General features: G+C 46.9%; 4 non-coding genes across 4 annotated transcripts; all 4 read left to right on the forward strand.

The window, feature by feature from the left end:
* Positions 1 to 4760: 4760 nt before the first annotated feature.
* On the forward strand, positions 4761 to 4832 carry trnag-ucc (transfer RNA glycine (anticodon UCC)). The gene has a single exon. It is a non-coding gene; the product is annotated as a tRNA-Gly (tRNA).
* Positions 4833 to 8450: 3618 nt separating this feature from the next.
* On the forward strand, positions 8451 to 8522 carry trnag-ucc (transfer RNA glycine (anticodon UCC)). The gene has a single exon. It is a non-coding gene; the product is annotated as a tRNA-Gly (tRNA).
* A 7397-nt stretch (positions 8523 to 15919) lies between these two features.
* Positions 15920 to 15991, forward strand: trnag-ucc (transfer RNA glycine (anticodon UCC)). The gene has a single exon. It is a non-coding gene; the product is annotated as a tRNA-Gly (tRNA).
* Positions 15992 to 19615: 3624 nt separating this feature from the next.
* Positions 19616 to 19687, forward strand: trnag-ucc (transfer RNA glycine (anticodon UCC)). Its single transcript has one exon. It is a non-coding gene; the product is annotated as a tRNA-Gly (tRNA).
* The last annotated feature ends 366 nt before the right edge of the window (positions 19688 to 20053 follow it).

A 20053-nucleotide genomic window follows, 5' to 3' on the forward strand; every position in this document is an offset into this window, starting at 1 on the left:
CTATACCCCAGTCCAACACTGGCATCTCCAAATCATGCCCTCCTGTGAAAACCCCTTACTGCTGACTGACACCTCCCCCTCTTCTACAAATTAAAAGAGAAACCTGCAAATCTTTCAACGGGATCGAACTTCAAATTAATACATATTCCTCGAGAGGGTTCTGCTTCCCGAACTGTTACCCGGAATTCCCTCCTCTCCACAATTACTGCAGCGTGGCCTCAGGCTAATGGTTCCTCTGTTTTTGCCGTTTTTGATTTCTAAGAAAACTCTTGAGAAGTTTTAGAAACTGAAAGAACTGCAGAATTATGTGGGGCATGGATAGGATAAATAGACAAAGTCTTTTCCCTGGGGTCGGGGAGTCCAGAACTAGAGGGCATAGGTTTAGTGTGAGAGGCGAAAGATATAAAAGCGACCAAAGGGTCAACGCTTTCATCCAGAGGGTGGTACGTGTGTGGAATGAGCTGCCAGAGGAAGTGGCGGAGGCTGGTACAATTGCAACATTTTCCAGGCATTTGGATGGGTATATGAATAGGAAGGGTTTGGAAGGATATGGGCCGGGTGCTGGCAGGTGGGACTAGATTGGGTTGGGATATCTGGTCGGCATGGGCAGGTTGGACCGAAGGGTCTGTTTCCGAGCTGTACATCTCTATCTCGATGACTATGTCTACGCTGTAAATCAGAAACCAAACCCGAAGTCGGTGGTAAAGCTGTATGAAGAGAAATCAGAGTTCACGTTTCGGTCCGGTGAACCTTTCTGAGAACTTGACAAGTTTTAATTGTGCGATCGTTCCAGGGTTGCCCTGGGATTTTCGTGCTATTTCTGTTATTGATTGATTTCAGATGATGAGAAATCCGAAATGCTGCTTTGTGTGTATTAAAAAGTGAGGCGGGGCATCAGGAGACCGATCCACTCAGTAAAACTCGGTCTTTGATGACTTCTCAATTCTAATATTTCACTGCAAATTTTCCAACAAAACAACAACGAAATTTCGAGTCAAGAACTATTATGGCACATCAGCTGATTTCAAGAGCACTTCGGGCGGTAGCGAGGGTGGTACAGTGGTGAGCATAGCTGCCTTCTAAGCAGTTGATCAGGGTTCGATTACCGGCCATCGCAAGCAGTGCAGTTTAACACCACTCCACAACCAAAAGAGCCGATCGATTCAGTGGGAATGAAACACCTCCGCCTGCACATCACATTGAGTCTGCCAGACCTCTGGAGTGCAGACACAACTTTGAAGTTGAGGATGTCCCCAGGAGGATTAAGGAGTCAAGTCGAGCCCGGTTCAAAGAAAGTAGAGTCATGGCAGAATACCTTGGTTTTCCATCTTATTTCGAAAGAAATGTTTCCGGATTTCACTCATTTCAACATTACTCTCATTTTGTTTTTTGTGAACTACAGCCTAATATCAAGTGAAATGTGGGTGGACAGTTCACAAATATCCAAACAACGTTATTTCTCATGTCGAATCGGTCATGTTATTGTTTTAGGTGCAGGTCAGAAATAGGAGGAGTGGACACCAGCTGCTTTTATATTTCCAGTATGAGAAAATGATTCGATAAAACTCTGAGAGATGATAGAAGTGACCACACAGTGAGTGAAAGTTTAATCCAGGATAAAGTTAAAAATCACACAACACCAGATTACAGTCCAACAACTTAATTTGGAAGCACTAGTTTTAGGAGTGCTCCGAAAGCTACTTGGACGATAACCTGGTATTGTGTGATTTTGAACTTTGTCTTCCCCAGTCCACCACAGGCTCCTCCACGTCATCATCCGATATAGTCATCATGGATTTGTTAATGGAAGGTAGTGTCTGATGAAGGTGACTGATTTTCTTTGAAGGATAAAGAATGGATGGAGTGTATCCGATGTAGATCAACCTGATGATAAGAAGGACCATAAGACGCAGTATTTATAGCAAAAGGATTACAGTTTAATGCAGCTGAAATGATATATTAAACACATTTAGGTTAAGCCTTTCATCTTTTATAATGGGTTTACTAGTTTCCGTTCTTTAATATAAGAACCTCAGAACCTTTTCAAAGTTACGTTGTCGAGATAACTTCAGGTTGTCTAACAAGAGATGCCATCTCAGCTCAGACAATGCATTAAAGGTGTGAGGTTAAAGTCTGTCTGTGTCCCAATCTTGAGTCAGACTGGTTCTAGCCTCCCAGTCGGAGAGCACTTCAGCGCTCTGTGCCTTTCGGTCTCGGACCCCTGGGTGACAATCCTCCAAGGCAGACTATGGGACAGCCAACAATGCAAAGTGGCCAAGCAGAGGCTGATAGTCAAGTTCGGTACCCATGCGGATGACTATAACTGGACACTTTGGTCAATGTCACACGACACGTGACAACACTGCACTGTATACTATTTCACGGACACTCACAAGTACACGCACACACACAAAAGCACACTCCTACCGACCCACACACACATGCATACCCTCTCTCAAACACAAGCTCTCTCTCATAAACTCACTCAAACACTTCCACATTCACAGCAACTCACGCACATTCTCACAAATTGATACCCCAGTACACTCACACACATGCATCTACACACACTCTCACAGACCCGCATATCCCTACATGCACACACACACACAGACACACACACACACAGCCACACACACCCACACATGCACCCACACACACACACATGCATGCACCCACACACGCAGACACACACACACACAGGACACACACCCACACATGCACCCACACACACACACATGCAGCCACACACACGCATGCACCCACACACGCAGACACACACACACACACACACACACACGGTCCCCCCCCCACACACACACTGATTCCGGGTTCTCACGACTCTCAGCTGGAGACTATCATTGCCTGCAGACCCGACCTTCATCCCCCCACGACACCATGAAGGGTAACACATGTTCATGCCCTTACACAGCCGTCTGTGCCCTCCCTTGACCCCGTCCTTTCCATCTTGCCCACCGCCCCTCCATGCCCCTCTACCTCCTTCCTGCGCAGGGTTGCTCTGACAATGTCAATTTCACTTCCTTTGTCAATTTCACCGCACTACGTTTTCTTTTTCCCCTCACGAACCGGGATCACCCTACGCTGTGCTTGCTGACCCCACCCCCTACGTTTGCCTTCCCGATAGCGCTTTGTGTTTCGTTGGACCCGCAGGAGTAGCTGCGGACGTTCTGCTTAAACCTGAGCGGATAACACTGTTCTGCTCGGAGACAGGGAGGTCTGCAGATGATGGAGCCCGAAACATCGATTTCCCTGCTGTGCGTTTCCAGCAACACACTCTCGACACTGTTCTGCCACGACCCTGTCTCGGTTCCACACAATCCCATTCATCATTAAGGCGCCACGGCATCCCAAGGACTGGGGACCCATGGGAACTAAATGATGACAGCGGCCTCAGCACTCTGCACCCCCTGACCTTGGAAAGCCCATCTTGGTTCAGGTTACCTATCTAGGGCAGGGAGGGTTTTGCGTGCACTGCCTTCCCACATCAGTGGAAGCGACCTTCACTAAACAGCTGCCCATGACTACCCCTTGCTGTGAAGTTAAACATCACACAACACCAGGTTATAGTCCAACAGATTTAATTGGAAGCTCTAGATTTCGGACAACCACCTGATGAAGGAGCAGCGCTCCGAAAGCTAGTGCTTCCAATTAAACCTGTTGGTCTATAACCTGGTGTTGTGTGATTTTTAACTTTCTATACCCCAGTCCAACACTGGCATCTCCAAATCATGCCCTCCTGTGAAAACCCCTTACTGCTGACTGACACCTCCCCCTCTTCTACAAAGTAAAAGAGAAACCTGCAAATCTATCAACGGGATCGAACTTCAAATTAATACATATTCCTCGAGAGGGTTCTGCTTCCCGAACTGTTACCCGGAATTCCCTCCTCTCCACAATTACTGCAGCGTGGCCTCAGTCTAATGGTTCCTCTGTTTTTGCCGTTTTTGTTTTCTAAGAAAACTCTTGAGAAGTTTTAGAAACTGAAAGAACTGCAGAATTATGTGGGGCATGGATAGGATAAATAGACAAAGTCTTTTCCCTGGGGTCGGGGAGTCCAGAACTAGAGGGCATAGGTTTAGTGTGAGAGGCGAAAGATATAAAAGCGACCAAAGGGTCAACGCTTTCATCCAGAGGGTGGTACGTGTGTGGAATGAGCTGCCAGAGGAAGTGGCGGAGGCTGGTACAATTGCAACATTTTCGAGGCATTTGGATGGGTATATGAATAGGAAGGGTTTGGAAGGATATGGGCCGGGTGCTGGCAGGTGGGACTAGATTGGGTTGGGATATCTGGTCGGCATGGGCAGGTTGGACCGAAGGGTCTGTTTCCGAGCTGTACATCTCTATCTCGATGACTATGTCTACGCTGTAAATCAGAAACCAAACCCAAAGTCGGTGGTAAAGCTGTATGAAGAGAAATCAGAGTTCACGTTTCGGTCCGGTGAACCTTTCTGAGAACTTGACAAGTTTTAATTGTGTGATCGTTCCAGGGTTGCCCTGGGATTTTCGTGCTATTTCTGTTATTGATTGATTTCAGATGATGAGAAATCCGAAATGCTGCTTTGTGTGTATTAAAAAGTGAGGCGGGGCATCAGGAGACCGATCCACTCAGTAAAACTCGGTCTTTGATGACTTCTCAATTCTAATATTTCACTGCAAAATTTCCAACAAAACAACAACGAAATTTCGAGTCAAGAACTATTATGGCACATCAGCTGATTTCTAGAGCGTTTCAGCCTGTAGCGATGGTGGTATAGTGGTGAGCATAGCTGCCTTCCAAGCAGTTGACCCGGCTTCGATTCCCGGCCATCGCAAGCAGTGCATTTTAACACCACTCCACAACCAAAAGAGCCGATCGATTCAGTGGGAATGAAACACCTCCGTCTGCACATCACATTGAGTCTGCCAGACCTCTGGAGTGCAGACACAACTTTGAAGTTGAGGATGTCCCCAGGAGGATTAAGGAGTCAAGTCGAGCACGGTTCAAAGAAACACGAGTCATGGCCGGATTCCTTGGTTTTCCATCTTATTTCGAAAGAAATGTTTCCGGATTTCACTCATTTCAACATTCCTCTCATTTTGATTTTTGTGAACTACAGCCTAATATCAAGTGAAATGTGGGTGGACAGTTCACAAATATCCAAACAACGTTATTTCTCATATCGAATCGGTAATGTTATTGTTTTAGGTGCAGGTCAGAAATAGGAGGAGTGGACACCAGCTGCTTTTATATTTCCAGTATGAGAAAATGATTCGATAAAACTCTGAGAGATGATTGAAATGACCACACAGTGAGTGAAAGTTTAATCCAGGATAAAGTTAAAAATCACACAACACCAGATTACAGTCCAACAGCTTTACTTGGAAGCACTAGTTTTAGGAGTGCTCCGAAAGCTACTTGGACGATAACCTGGTATTGTGTGATTTTGAACTTTGTCCTCCCCAGTCCACCACAGGCTCCTCCACGTCATCATCCGAGATAGTCATCATGGATTTGTTAAGGGAAGGTAGTGTCTGATGAAGGTGACTGATTTTCTTTGAAGGATAAAGAATGGATGGAGTGTATCCGATGTAGATCAACCTGATGATAAGAAGGACCATAAGACGCAGTATTTATAGCAAAAGGATTACAGTTTAATGCAGCTGAAATGATATATTAAACACATTTAGGTTAAGCCTTTCATCTTTTATAATGGGTTTACTAGTTTCCGTTCTTTAATATAAGAACCTCAGAACCTTTTCAAAGTTACGTTGTCGAGATAACTTCAGGTTGTCTAACAAGAGATGCCATCTCAGCTCAGACAATGCATTAAAGGTGTGAGGTTAAAGTCTGTCTGTGTCCCAATCTTGAGTCAGACTGGTTCTAGCCTCCCAGTCGGAGAGCACTTCAGCGCTCTGTGCCTTTCGGTCTCGGACCCCTGGGTGACAATCCTGCAAGGCAGACTATGGGACAGCCAACAATGCAAAGTGGCCAAGCAGAGGCTGATAGTCAAGTTCGGTACCCATGGGGATGACTTTAACTGGGCACTTTGGTTCATGTCACACGACACGTGACAACACTGCACTGTATACTATTTCACCGACACTCACAAGTACACGCACACACACAAAAGCACACTCCTACCGACCCACACACACATGCATACCCTCTCTCAAACACAAGCTCTCTCTCATAAACTCACTCAAACACTTCCACATTCACAGCAACTCACGCACATTCTCACAAATTGATACCCCAGTACACTCACACACATGCACCTACACACACTCTCACACACCCGCATATCCCTACATGCATACACACACACACAGACACACACACACACAGCCACACACACCCACACATGCACCCACACACACACACATGCAGCCACACACACACGCATGCACCCACACACGCAGACACACACACACACACACACACACATATACACACACACACACACACAGTCCCCCCCGCCCCCCCCACACACACTGATTCCGGGTTCTCACGACTCTCAGCTGGAGACTATCATTGCCTGCAGACCCGACCTTCATCCCCCCACGACACCATGAAGGGTAACACTTGCTCATGCCCTTACACTGCCGTCTGTGCCCTCCCTTGACCCCGTCCTTTCCATCTTGCCCACCGCCCCTCCATGACGCTCTCCCTCCTTCCTGCGCAGGTTTGCTCTGACAATGTCAATTTCACCTCCTTTGTCAATTTCACTTCCTATGTCAATTTCACCGCACTACGTTTTCTTTTTCCCCTCACGAACCGGGATCACCCTACGCTGTGCTTGCTGACCCCACCCCCTACGTTTGCATTCCCGGATAGCGCTTTGTGTTTCGTTGGACCCGCAGGAGTAGCTGCGGACGTTCTGCTTCAACCTGAGCGGATAACACTGTTCTGCTCGGAGACAGGGAGGTCTGTAGATGCTGGAGCCCGAAACATCGATTTCCCTGCTGTGCGTTTCCAGCAACACACTCTCGACACTGTTCTGCCACGAACCTGTCTCGGCTGCACACAATCCCATTCATCATTAAGGCGCCACGGCATCCCAAGGACTTGGGACCCATGGGAACTAAATGATGACAGCGGCCTCAGCACTCTGCACCCCCTGACCTTGGAAAGCCCATCTTGGTTCAGGTTACCTATCTAGGGCAGGGAGGGTTTTGCGTGCACTGCCTTCCCACATCAGTGGAAGCGACCTTCACTAAACAGCTGCCCATGACTACCCCTTGCTGTGAAGTTAAACATCACACAACACCAGGTTATAGTCCAACAGATTTAATTGGAAGCTCTAGATTTCGGACAACCACCTGATGAAGGAGCAGCGCTCCGAAAGCTAGTGCTTCCAATTAAACCTGTTGGTCTATAACCTGGTGTTGTGTGATTTTTAACTTTCTATACCCCAGTCCAACACTGGCATCTCCAAATCATGCCCTCCTGTGAAAACCCCTTACTGCTGACTGACACCTCCCCCTCTTCTACAAAGTAAAAGAGAAACCTGCAAATCTATCAACGGGATCGAACTTCAAATTAATACATATTCCTCGAGAGGGTTCTGCTTCCCGAACTGTTACCCGGAATTCCCTCCTCTCCACAATTACTGCAGCGTGGCCTCAGTCTAATGGTTCCTCTGTTTTTGCCGTTTTTGTTTTCTAAGAAAACTCTTGAGAAGTTTTAGAAACTGAAAGAACTGCAGAATTATGTGGGGCATGGATAGGATAAATAGACAAAGTCTTTTCCCTGGGGTCGGGGAGTCCAGAACTAGAGGGCATAGGTTTAGTGTGAGAGGCGAAAGATATAAAAGCGACCAAAGGGTCAACGCTTTCATCCAGAGGGTGGTACGTGTGTGGAATGAGCTGCCAGAGGAAGTGGCGGAGGCTGGTACAATTGCAACATTTTCCAGGCATTTGGATGGGTATATGAATAGGAAGGGTTTGGAAGGATATGGGCCGGGTGCTGGCAGGTGGGACTAGATTGGGTTGGGATATCTGGTCGGCATGGGCAGGTTGGACCGAAGGGTCTGTTTCCGAGCTGTACATCTCTATCTCGATGACTATGTCTACGCTGTAAATCAGAAACCAAACCCGAAGTCGGTGGTAAAGCTGTATGAAGAGAAATCAGAGTTCACTTTTCGGTCCGGTGAACCTTTCTGAGAACTTGACAAGTTTTAATTGTGTGATCGTTCCAGGGTTGCCCTGGGATTTTCGTGCTATTTCTGTTATTGATTGATTTCAGATGATGAGAAATCCGAAATGCTGCTTTGTGTGTATTAAAAAGTGAGGCGGGGCATCAGGAGACCGATCCACTCAGTAAAACTCGGTCTTTGATGACTTCTCAATTCTAATATTTCACTGCAAAATTTCCAACAAAACAACAACGAAATTTCGAGTCAAGAACTATTATGGCACATCAGCTGATTTCTAGAGCGCTTCAGCCTGTAGCGATGGTGGTATAGTGGTGAGCATAGCGGCCTTCCAAGCAGTTGACCCGGGTTCGATTCCCGGCCATCGCAAGCAGTGCATTTTAACACCACTCCACAACCAAAAGAGCCGATCGATTCAGTGGGAATGAAACACCTCCGTCTGCACATCACATTGAGTCTGCCAGACCTCTGGAGTGCAGACACAACTTTGAAGTTGAGGATGTCCCCAGGAGGATTAAGGAGTCAAGTCGAGCACGGTTCAAAGAAACACGAGTCATGGCAGAATTCCTTGGTTTTCCATCTTATTTCGAAAGAAATGTTTCCGGATTTCACTCATTTCAACATTACTCTCATTTTGTTTTTTGTGAACTACAGCCTAATATCAAGTGAAATGTGGGTGGACAGTTCACAAATATCCAAACAACGTTATTTCTCATATCGAATCGGTAATGTTATTGTTTTAGGTGCAGGTCAGAAATAGGAGGAGTGGACACCAGCTGCTTTTATATTTCCAGTATGAGAAAATGATTCGATAAAACTCTGAGAGATGATAGAAGTGACCACAGAGTGAGTGAAAGTTTAATCCAGGATAAAGTTAAAAATCACACAACACCAGATTACAGTCCAACAGCTTTACTTGGAAGCACTAGTTTTAGGAGTGCTCCGAAAGCTACTTGGACGATAACCTGGTATTGTGTGATTTTGAACTTTGTCATCCCCAGTCCACCACAGGCTCCTCCACGTCATCATCCGAGATAGTCATCATGGATTTGTTAAGGGAAGGTAGTGTCTGATGAAGGTGACTGATTTTCTTTGAAGGATAAAGAATGGATGGAGTGTATCCGATGTAGATCAACCTGATGATAAGAAGGACCATAAGACGCAGTATTTATAGCAAAAGGATTACAGTTTAATGCAGCTGAAATGATATATTAAACACATTTAGGTTAAGCCTTTCATCTTTTATAATGGGTTTACAAGTTTCCGTTCTTTAATATAAGAACCTCAGAACCTTTTCAAAGTTACGTTGTCGAGATAACTTCAGGTTGTCTAACAAGAGATGCCATCTCAGCTCAGACAATGCATTAAAGGTGTGAGGTTAAAGTCTGTCTGTGTCCCAATCTTGAGTCAGACTGGTTCTAGCCTCCCAGTCGGAGAGCACTTCAGCGCTCTGTGCCTTTCGGTCTCGGACCCCTGGGTGACAATCCTCCAAGGCAGACTATGGGACAGCCAACAATGCAAAGTGGCCAAGCAGAGGCTGATAGTCAAGTTCGGTACCCATGGGGATGACTTTAACTGGGCACTTTGGTTCATGTCACACGACACGTGACAACACTGCACTGTATACTATTTCACGGACACTACACAAGTACATGCGCACACACACAAAAGCACACTCCTACCGACCCACACACACATGCATACCCTCTCTCAAACACAAGCTCTCTCTCATAAACTCACTCAAACACTTCCACATTCACAGCCACTCACGCACATTCTCACAAATTGATACCCCAGTACACTCACACACATGCACCTACACACACTCTCACACACCCGCATATCCCTACATGCATACACACACACACAGACACACACACACACAGCCACACACACCCACACATGCACCCACACACACACACATGCATGCACCCACACACGCAGACACACACACACACACAGCACACACACCCACACATGCACCCACACACACACATGCAGCCACACACACACGCATGCACCCACACACGCAGACACACAAACACACACACACACACACACAGACATACACACACACACACGGTCCCCCCCCACACACACACACTGATTCCGGGTTCTCCCGACTCTCAGCTGGAGAGTATCATTGCCTGCAGACCCGACCTTCATCCCCCCACGACACCATGAAGGGTAACACTTGTTCACGCCCTTACACAGCCGTCTGTGCCCTCCCTTGACCCCGTCCTTTCCATCTTGCCCACCGCCCCTACATGACGCTCTACCTCCTTCCTGCGCAGGGTTGCTCTGACAATGTCAATTTCACCTCCTTTGTCAATTTCACTTCCTATGTCAATTTCACCGCACTACGTTTTCTTTTTCCCCTCACGAACCGGGATCACCCTACGCTGTGCTTGCTGACCCCACCCCCTACGTTTGCCTTCCCGGATAGCGCTTTGTGTTTCGTTGGACCCGCAGGAGTAGCTGCGGACGTTCTGCTTAAACCTGAGCGGATAACACTGTTCTGCTCGGAGACAGGGAGGTCTGTAGATGCTGGAGCCCGAAACATCGATTTCCCTGCTGTGCGTTTCCAGCAACACACTCTCGACACTGTTCTGCCACGAACCTGTCTCGGTTGCACACAATCCCATTCATCATTAAGGCGCCACGGCATCCCAAGGACTTGGGACCCATGGGAACTAAATGATGACAGCGGCCTCAGCACTCTGCACCCCCTGACCTTGGAAAGCCCATCTTGGTTCAGGTTACCTATCTAGGGCAGGGAGGGTTTTGCGTGCACTGCCTTCCCACATCAGTGGAAGCGACCTTCACTAAACAGCTGCCCATGACTACCCCTTGCTGTGAAGTTAAACATCACACAACACCAGGTTATAGTCCAACAGATTTAATTGGAAGCTCTAGATTTCGGACAACCACCTGATGAAGGAGCAGCGCTCCGAAAGCTAGTGCTTCCAATTAAACCTGTTGGTCTATAACCTGGTGTTGTGTGATTTTTAACTTTCTATACCCCAGTCCAACACTGGCATCTCCAAATCATGCCCTCCTGTGAAAACCCCTTACTGCTGACTGACACCTCCCCCTCTTCTACAAAGTAAAAGAGAAACCTGCAAATCTATCAACGGGATCGAACTTCAAATTAATACATATTCCTCGAGAGGGTTCTGCTTCCCGAACTGTTACCCGGAATTCCCTCCTCTCCACAATTACTGCAGCGTGGCCTCAGTCTAATGGTTCCTCTGTTTTTGCCGTTTTTGTTTTCTAAGAAAACTCTTGAGAAGTTTTAGAAACTGAAAGAACTGCAGAATTATGTGGGGCATGGATAGGATAAATAGACAAAGTCTTTTCCCTGGGGTCGGGGAGTCCAGAACTAGAGAGCATAGGTTTAGTGTGAGAGGCGAAAGATATAAAAGCGACCAAAGGGTCAACGCTTTCATCCATAGGGTGGTACGTGTGTGGAATGAGCTGCCAGAGGAAGTGGCGGAGGCTGGTACAATTGCAACATTTTCCAGGCATTTGGATGGGTATATGAATAGGAAGGGTTTGTAAGGATATGGGCCGGGTGCTGGCAGGTGGGACTAGATTGGGTTGGGATATCTGGTCGGCATGGGCAGGTTGGACCGAAGGGTCTGTTTCCGAGCTGTACATCTCTATCTCGATGACTATGTCTACGCTGTAAATCAGAAACCAAACCCGAAGTCGGTGGTAAAGCTGTATGAAGAGAAATCAGAGTTCACGTTTCGGTCCGGTGAACCTTTCTGAGAACTTGACAAGTTTTAATTGTGTGATCGTTCCAGGGTTGCCCTGGGATTTTCGTGCTATTTCTGTTATTGATTGATTTCAGATGATGAGAAATCCGAAATGCTGCTTTGTGTGTATTAAGAAGTGAGGCGGGGCATCAGGAGACCGATCCACTCAGTAAAACTCGGTCTTTGATGACTTCTCAATTCTAATATTTCACTGCAAAATTTCCAACAAAACAACAACTATTATGGCACATCAGCTGATTTCTAGAGCGCTTCAGCCTGTAGCGATGGTGGTATAGTGGTGAGCCTAGCTGCCTTCCAAGCAGTTGACCCCGGTTCGATTCCCGGCCATCGCAAGCAGTGCATTTTAACACCACTCCACAACCAAAAGAGCCGATCGATTCAGTGGGAATGAAACACCTCCGTCTGCACATCACATTGAGTCTGCCAGACCTCTGGAGTGCAGACACAACTTTGAAGTTGAGTATGTCCCCAGGAGGATTAAGGAGTCAAGTCGAGCACGGTTCAAAGAAACACGAGTCATGGCAGAATTCATTGGTTTTCCATCTTATTTCGAAAGAAATGTTTCCGGATTTCACTCATTTCAACATTACTCTCATTTTGTTTTTTGTGAACTACAGCCTAATATCAAGTGAAATGTGGGTGGACAGTTCACAAATATCCAAACAACGTTATTTCTCATATCGAATCGGTAATGTTATTGTTTGAGGTGCAGGTCAGAAATAGGAGGAGTGGACACCAGCTGCTTTTATATTTCCAGTATGAGAAAATGATTCGATAAAACTCTGAGAGATGATAGAAGTGACCACTGAGTGAGTGAAAGTTTAATCCAGGATAAAGTTAAAAATCACACAACACCAGATTACAGTCCAACAGCTTTACTTGGAAGCACTAGTTTTAGGAGTGCTCCGAAAGCTACTTGGACGATAACCTGGTATTGTGTGATTTTGAACTTTGTCCTCCCCAGTCCACCACAGGCTCCTCCACGTCATCATCCGATATAGTCATCATGGATTTGTTAAGGGAAGGTAGCGTCTGATGAAGGTGACTGATTTTCTTTGAAGGATAAAGAATGGATGGAGTGTACCCGATGTAGATCAACCTGATGATAAGAAGGACCATAAGACGCAGTATTTATAGCAAAAGGATTACAGTTTAATGCAGCTGAAATGATATATTAAACACATTTAGGTTAAGCCTTTCATCTTTTCTAATGGGTTTACTAGTTTCCGTTCTTTAATATAAGAACCTCAGAACCTTTTCAAAGTTACGTTGTCGAGATAACTTCAGGTTGTCTAACAAGAGATGCCATCTCAGCTCAGACAATGCATTAAAGGTGTGAGGTTAAAGTCTGTCTGTGTCCCAATCTTGAGTCAGACTGGTTCTAGCCTCCCAGTCGGAGAGCACTTCAGCGTTCTGTGCCTTTCGGTCTCGGACCCCTGGGTGACAATCCTCCAAGGCAGACTATGGGACAGCCAACAATGCAAAGTGGCCAAGCAGAGGCTGATAGTCAAGTTCGGTACCCATGGGGATGACTTTAACTGGGCACTTTGGTTCATGTCACACGACACGTGACAACACTGCATTGCATACTATTTCACCGACACTCACAAGTACACGCACACACACACACACAAAAGCACACTCCTACCGACCCACACACACATGCATACCCTCTCTCAAACACAAGCTCTCTCTCATAAACTCACTCAAACACTTCCACATTCACAGCAACTCACGCACATTCTCACAAATTGATACCCCAGTACACTCACACACATGCACCTACACACACTCTCACAGACCCGCATATCCCTACATGCACACACACACACAGACACACACACACAGCCACACACACCCACACATGCACCCACACACACACACATGCATGCACCCACACACGCAGACACACACACACACAGGACACACACCCACACATGCACCCACACACACACACATGCAGCCACACACACGCATGCACCCACACACGCAGACACACACACACACACACACACACACACACACGGTCCCCCCCGACACACAGACTGATTCCGGGTTCTCACGACTCTCAGCTGGAGACTATCATTGCCTGCAGACCCGACCTTCATCCCCCCACGACACCATGAAGGGTAACACTTGTTCATGCCCTTACACAGCCGTCTGTGCCCTCCCTTGACCCCGTCCTTTCCATCTTGCCCACCGCCCCTCCATGCCCCTCTACCTCCTTCCTGCGCAGGGTTGCTCTGACAATGTCAATTTCACTTCCTTTGTCAATTTCACCGCACTACGTTTTCTTTTTCCCCTCACGAACCGGGATCACCCTACGCTGTGCTTGCTGACCCCACCCCCTACGTTTGCCTTCCCGATAGCGCTTTGTGTTTCGTTGGACCCGCAGGAGAAGCTGCGGACGTTCTGCTTAAACCTGAGCGGATAACACTGTTCTGCTCGGAGACAGGGAGGTCTGCAGATGCTGGAGCCCGAAACATCGATTTCCCTGCTGTGCGTTTCCAGCAACACACTCTCGACACTGTTCTGCCACGACCCTGTCTCGGTTGCACACAATCCCATTCATCATTAAGGCGCCACGGCATCCCAAGGACTGGGGACCCATGGGAACTAAATGATGACAGCGGCCTCAGCACTCTGCACCCCCTGACCTTGGAAAGCCCATCTTGGTTCAGGTTACCTATCTAGGGCAGGGAGGGTTTTGCGTGCACTGCCTTCCCACATCAGTGGAAGCGACCTTCACTAAACAGCTGCCCATGACTACCCCTTGCTGTGAAGTTAAACATCACACAACACCAGGTTATAGTCCAACAGATTTAATTGGAAGCTCTAGATTTCGGACAACCACCTGATGAAGGAGCAGCGCTCCGAAAGCTAGTGCTTCCAATTAAACCTGTTGGTCTATAACCTGGTGTTGTGTGATTTTTAACTTTCTATACCCCAGTCCAACACTGGCATCTCCAAATCATGCCCTCCTGTGAAAACCCCTTACTGCTGACTGACACCTCCCCCTCTTCTACAAAGTAAAAGAGAAACCTGCAAATCTATCAACGGGATCGAACTTCAAATTAATACATATTCCTCGAGAGGGTTCTGCTTCCCGAACTGTTACCCGGAATTCCCTCCTCTCCACAATTACTGCAGCGTGGCCTCAGTCTAATGGTTCCTCTGTTTTTGCCGTTTTTGTTTTCTAAGAAAACTCTTGAGAAGTTTTAGAAACTGAAAGAACTGCAGAATTATGTGGGGCATGGATAGGATAAATAGACAAAGTCTTTTCCCTGGGGTCGGGGAGTCCAGAACTAGAGGGCATAGGTTTAGTGTGAGAGGCGAAAGATATAAAAGCGACCAAAGGGTCAACGCTTTCATCCAGAGGGTGGTACGTGTGTGGAATGAGCTGCCAGAGGAAGTGGCGGAGGCTGGTACAATTGCAACATTTTCCAGGCATTTGGATGGGTATATGAAAAGGAAGGGTTTGGAAGGATATGGGCCGGGTGCTGGCAGGTGGGACTAGATTGGGTTGGGATATCTGGTCGGCATGGGCAGGTTGGACCGAAGGGTCTGTTTCCGAGCTGTACATCTCTATCTCGATGACTATGTCTACGCTGTAAATCAGAAACCAAACCCGAAGTCGGTGGTAAAGCTGTATGAAGAGAAATCAGAGTTCACGTTTCGGTCCGGTGAACCTTTCTGAGAACTTGACAAGTTTTAATTGTGTGATCGTTCCAGGGTTGCCCTGGGATTTTCGTGCTATTTCTGTTATTGATTGATTTCAGATGATGAGAAATCCGAAATGCTGCTTTGTGTGTATTAAAAAGTGAGGCGGGGCATCAGGAGACCGATCCACTCAGTAAAACTCGGTCTTTGATGACTTCTCAATTCTAATATTTCACTGCAAAATTTCCAACAAAACAACAACGAAATTTCGAGTCAAGAACTATTATGGCACATCAGCTGATTTCTAGAGCGCTTCAGCCTGTAGCGATGGTGGTTTAGTGGTGAGCATAGCTGCCTTCCAAGCAGTTGACCCGGGTTCGATTCCCGGCCACCGCAAGCAGCGCATTTTAACACCACTCCACAACCAAAAGAGCCGATCGATTCAGTGGGAATGAAACACCTCCGTCTGCACATCACATTGAGTCTGCCAGACCTCTGGAGTGCAGACACAACTTTGAAGTTGATCATGTCCACAGGAGGATTAAGGAGTCAAGTCGAGCACGGTTCAAAGAAACACGAGTCATGGCAGAATTCCTTGGTTTTCCATCTTATTTCGAAAGAAATGTTTCCGGATTTCACTCATTTCAACATTACTCTCATTTTGTTTTTTGTGAACTACAGCCTAATATCAAGTGAAATGTGGGTGGACAGTTCACAAATATCCAAACAACGTTATTTCTCATATCGAATCGGTAATGTTATTGTTTTAGGTGCAGGTCAGAAATAGGAGGAGTGGACACCAGCTGCTTTTATATTTCCAGTATGAGAAAATGATTCGATAAAACTCTGAGAGATGATAGAAGTGACCACACAGTGAGTGAAAGTTTAATCCAGGATAAGTTAAAAATCACACAACACCAGATTACAGTCCAACAGCTTTACTTGGAAGCACTAGTTTTAGGAGTGCTCCGAAAGCTACTTGGACGATAACCTGGTATTGTGTGATTTTGAACTTTGTCCTCCCCAGTCCACCACAGGCTCCTCCACGTCATCATCCGATATAGTCATCATGGATTTGTTAAGGGAAGGTAGTGTCTGATGAAGGTGACTGATTTTCTTTGAAAGATAAAGAATGGATGGAGTGTATCCGATGTAGATCAACCTGATGATAAGAAGGACCATAAGACGCAGTATTTATAGAAAAAGGATTACAGTTTAATGCAGCTGAAATGATATATTAAACACATTCAGGTTAAGCCTTTCATCTTTTATAATGGGTTTACTAGTTTCCGTTCTTTAATATAAGAACCTCAGAACCTTTTCAAAGTTACGTTGTCGAGATAACTTCAGGTTGTCTAACAAGAGATGCCATCTCAGCTCAGACAATGCATTAAAGGTGTGAGGTTAAAGTCTGTCTGTGTCCCAATCTTGAGTCAGACTGGTTCTAGCCTCCCAGTCGGAGAGCACTTCAGCGCTCTGTGCCTTTCGGTCTCGGACCCCTGGGTGACAATCCTCCAAGGCAGACTATGGGACAGCCAACAATGCAAAGTGGCCAAGCAGAGGCTGATAGTCAAGTTCGGTACCCATGGGGATGACTTTAACTGGGCACTTTGGTTCATGTCACACGACACGTGACAACACTGCACTGTATACTATTTCACGGACACTACACAAGTACACGCACACACACAAAAGCACACTCCTATCGACCCACACACACATGCATACCCTCTCTCAAACACAAGCTCTCTCTCATAAACTCACTCAAACACTTCCACATTCACAGCCACTCACGCACATTCTCACAAATTGATACCCCAGTACACTCACACACATGCACCTACACACACTCTCACACACCCGCATATCCCTACATGCATACACACACACACAGACACACACACACACAGCCACACACACCCACACATGCACCCACACACACACACATGCAGCCACACACACACGCATGCACCCACACACGCAGACACACACACACACACACACACACACATATACACACACACACACACACAGTCCCCCCCGCCCCCCCCCCCCACACACACTGATTCCGGGTTCTCACGACTCTCAGCTGGAGACTATCATTGCCTGCAGACCCGACCTTCATCCCCCCACGACACCATGAAGGGTAACACTTGTTCATGCCCTTACACAGCCGTCTGTGCCCTCCCTTGACACCGTCCTTTCCATCTTGCCCACCGCCCCTCCATGCCTCTCTACCTCCTTCCTGCGCAGGTTTGCTCTGACAATGTGAATTTCACGTCCTTTGTCAATTTCACTTCCTATGTCAATTTCACCGCACTACGTTTTCTTTTTCCCCTCACGAACCGGGATGACCCTACGCTGTGCTTGCTGAACCCACCCCCTACCTTTGCCTTCCCGGATAGCGCTTTGTGTTTCGTTGGACCCGCAGGAGTAGCTGCGGACGTTCTGCTTAAACCTGAGCGGATAACACTGTTCTGCTCGGAGACAGGGAGGTCTGTAGATGCTGGAGCCCGAAACATCGATTTCCCTGCTGTGCGTTTCCAGCAACACACTCTCGACACTGTTCTGCCACGACCCTGTCTCGGTTGCACACAATCCCATTCATCATTAAGGCGCCACGGCATCCCAAGGACTTGGGACCCATGGGAACTAAATGATGACAGCGGCCTCAGCACTCTGCACCCCCTGACCTTGGAAAGCCCATCTTGGTTCAGGTTACCTATCTAGGGCAGGGAGGGTTTTGCGTGCACTGCCTTCCCACATCAGTGGAAGCGACCTTCACTAAACAGCTGCCCATGACTACCCCTTGCTGTGAAGTTAAACATCACACAACACCAGGTTATAGTCCAACAGATTTAATTGGAAGCTCTCGATTTCGGACAACCACCTGATGAAGGAGCAGCGCTCCGAAAGCTAGTGCTTCCAATTAAACCTGTTGGTCTATAACCTGGTGTTGTGTGATTTTTAAATTTCTATACCCCAGTCCAACACTGGCATCTCCAAATCATGCCCTCCTGTGAAAACCCCTTACAGCTGACTGACACCTCCCCCTCTTCTACAAAGTAAAAGAGAAACCTGCAAATCTATCAACGGGATCGAACTTCAAATTAATACATATTCCTCGAGAGGGTTCTGCTTCCCGAACTGTTACCCGGAATTCCCTCCTCTCCACAATTACTGCAGCGTGGCCTCAGTCTAATGGTTCCTCTGTTTTTGCCGTTTTTGTTTTCTAAGAAAACTCTTGAGAAGTTTTAGAAACTGAAAGAACTGCAGAATTATGTGGGGCATGGATAGGATAAATAGACAAAGTCTTTTCCCTGGGGTCGGGGAGTCCAGAACTGGAGGGCATAGGTTTAGTGTGAGAGGCGAAAGATATAAAAGCGACCAAAGGGTCAACGCTTTCATCCAGAGGGTGGTACGTGTGTGGAATGAGCTGCCAGAGGAAGTGGCGGAGGCTGGTACAATTGCAACATTTTCCAGGCATTTGGATGGGTATATGAATAGGAAGGGTTTGGAAGGATATGGGCCGGGTGCTGGCAGGTGGGACTAGATTGGGTTGGGATATCTGGTCGGCATGGGCAGTTTGGACCGAAGGGTCTGTTTCCGAGCTGTACATCTCTATCTCGATGACTATGTCTACGCTGTAAATCAGAAACCAAACCCGAAGTCGGTGGTAAAGCTGTATGAAGAGAAATCAGAGTTCACGTTTCGGTCCGGTGAACCTTTCTGAGAACTTGACAAGTTTTAATTGTGTGATCGTTCCAGGGTTGCCCTGGGATTTTCGTGCTATTTCTGTTATTGATTGATTTCAGATGATGAGAAATCCGAAATGCTGCTTTGTGTGTATTAAAAAGTGAGGCGGGGCATCAGGAGACCGATCCACTCAGTAAAACTCGGTCTTTGATGACTTCTCAATTCTAATATTTCACTGCAAAATTTCCAACAAAACAACAACGAAATTTCGAGTCAAGAACTATTATGGCACATCAGCTCATTTCTAGAGCACTTCTGGCTGTAGCGATGGTGGCATAGTGGTGAGCATAGCTGCCTTCCAAGCAGTTGACCCGGGTTCGATTCCCGGCCATCGCAAGCAGTGCATTTTAACACCACTCCACAACCAAAAGAGCCGATCGATTCAGTGGGAATGAAACACCTCCGTCTGCACATCACATTGAGTCTGCCAGACCTCTGGAGTGCAGACACAACTTTGAAGTTGAGGATGTCCACAGGAGGATTAAGGAGTCAAGTCGAGCACGGTTCAAAGAAACACGAGTCATGGCAGAATTCCTTGGTTTTCCATCTTATTTCGAAAGAAATGTTTCCGGATTTCACTCATTTCAACATTACTCTCATTTTGTTTTTTGTGAACTACAGCCTAATATCAAGTGAAATGTGGGTGGACAGTTCACAAATATCCAAACAACGTTATTTATCATATCGAATCGGTAATGTTAT

Source organism: Chiloscyllium punctatum, chromosome 15 (assembly GCF_047496795.1).
Source record: "Chiloscyllium punctatum isolate Juve2018m chromosome 15, sChiPun1.3, whole genome shotgun sequence".
NCBI classification, from domain to species: Eukaryota; Metazoa; Chordata; class Chondrichthyes; order Orectolobiformes; family Hemiscylliidae; genus Chiloscyllium; species Chiloscyllium punctatum.